This window comes from Engraulis encrasicolus, chromosome 14 (genome assembly GCF_034702125.1).
Source record: "Engraulis encrasicolus isolate BLACKSEA-1 chromosome 14, IST_EnEncr_1.0, whole genome shotgun sequence".
NCBI lineage: Eukaryota > Metazoa > Chordata > Actinopteri > Clupeiformes > Engraulidae > Engraulis > Engraulis encrasicolus.
Genome location: NC_085870.1, coordinates 29,064,147 through 29,066,161, shown reverse-complemented (window position 1 = coordinate 29,066,161; position 2,015 = coordinate 29,064,147).

The following is a 2,015-nucleotide window of genomic DNA, read 5'->3' as shown; positions in this document are numbered from 1 at the left end:
CTCCTGTCCTCTCCTCTCCTCTCCTCCTATCTCTTCTCCTCCTCTCTTTTCTTCTCTCGTTTCGTCTCCTTCCCTCTCCTCTCGTCTCGTCTCGTCTCGTCTCGTCTCGTCTCGTCTCGTCTCCTCTGCTCCTCTCCTCTCCTCCTCTCTCCTCTCCTCCTCTCTCCCTTCTCGTCTCTCCTCTCCATCATCCTCTCCTCCCCTCTCCTCTCCTCTCCTCTCCTCTCCTCTCCTCTCCTCTCCTCTCCTCTCCTCTCCTCCTGGCCGTTCCTCCTCTTCTGGCCCTACTCTATTGTTTCCTCTCCTCTCCTCTCCTCTCCTCTCCTCTTCTCTTCTCTTCTCTTCTCATCTCTTCTCTTCTCTTCTCTTCTCTTCTCTTCTCTTCTCTTCTCTTCTCTTCTCTTCTCTTCTCTTCTCTTCTCTTCTCTTCTCTTCTCTTCTCTTCTCTTCTCTTCTCTTCTCTTCTCTTCTCTTCTCTTCTCTTGGCCGTTCCTCCTCTTCTGTGTCTGTCCCTGACCAGCTGCTCCCCCGCTCACTCCACAGAGGAACCTGTATGTGTGTGTGTGTGTGTGTGTGTGTGTGTGTGTGTGTGTGTGTGTGTGTGTGTGTGTGTGTGTGTGTGTGTGTGTGTGTGTGTGTGTGTGTGTGTGTGTGTGTGTATGTGTGTGTGTCCATGTCTGTGTGAACGGTAAAAAGTGTGTGAGAGAGAGAGAGAGAGAGAGAGAGAGAGAGAGAGAGAGAGAGAGAGAGAGAGAGAGAGAGAGAGAGAGAGAGAGAGAGAATCCCACCCCATCCCCATCCCCTCTTAATTCTTCCATGAATAATTGTTGTATTTATTATTGCAAACTGGCTTCTAGCCACAGTCAAGGTACACCACTCTCTACCCTCCACATTGATACTGCTAATCATTCACAAACAATATTGTTGTCTGTTCATTAATTTGCCTTTCAAATTCAATTCATTACACTGCATGGTCTGCTAGGGCTGAAACATTAATCGATAAAAATCTTGTTCAGACAAATCCCCAAATAATACTACACTCAATCCTACCTTGATGCCTGAAATAAAAATTACCACTTTTTGGATGTTTGGATATTCAGCTGTTTGACCTATTAGCTACAAAATGCCCCCCTCCGGTTTTGAGAATTTACATTGCAAACACTGAAAAACAAACATGTTTGACTCATTCATTATTTTGCCATTCATGTTTTTATGGATGTTTAATTGTGAGATATACTGTTACGAACACTCGCATGCTAAACAGCATCTCTCCTCCTTAACCCGTGCCAGCCCTCTGCTCATCAACATGTTAAAACCAACTGAAGTGTGCATTGACTGAGAAAGACAGTGTTTGAAGCTATTGCCAAGTGAACGGGTGGGGGGAATCAATTGTGCATTGTTTGCCCTTGAGGAAGTGTGATAAGACACAGGACAATCTCTACTCGAAGATTCCCGAAAAACCACCCTGTATGTGAAGGGGAACTACGAGTAGCACTTTGAGAATAGGCAGGGATTGTCAAGCAGCATAAAAAGCAAGTCAGCATGAATGTCATTGCTATATGATTAAACAGAATTTCATTGAACGGCACTTAATGAAATGAGCTGAAATAATGCAGACATGTCAACATACAGCAAATACCCATTTGTTGTCATGTCAGGTAAAATAATGTGATTTTATACGGCAAATTAGATAAGATAATGAAATGCTTTTTTTGTGTCAACAAATGTATTTGCATTTCATTAAAAATAAACATTTAATTGAGCCTTTGAGACAACTGAAACTAAAATAAAATATTCGCATGTCTGTAAAGTAGGATGCATTTGTTTTGAAGGTGCTATTACCTTGTTTTAAATATAAGGTAATCATTAACTTTTGTTATTTTGACTGTAAATAATCATATTTGTTCTCCACACATTCCAATGTTTTTTTTTTAAATTGTTATCAATTTCCCCCCAAATTTGTGCATGTTACTGTAAAAATGCATCAATTTTTGGATTGATCTTTTTACAGATAT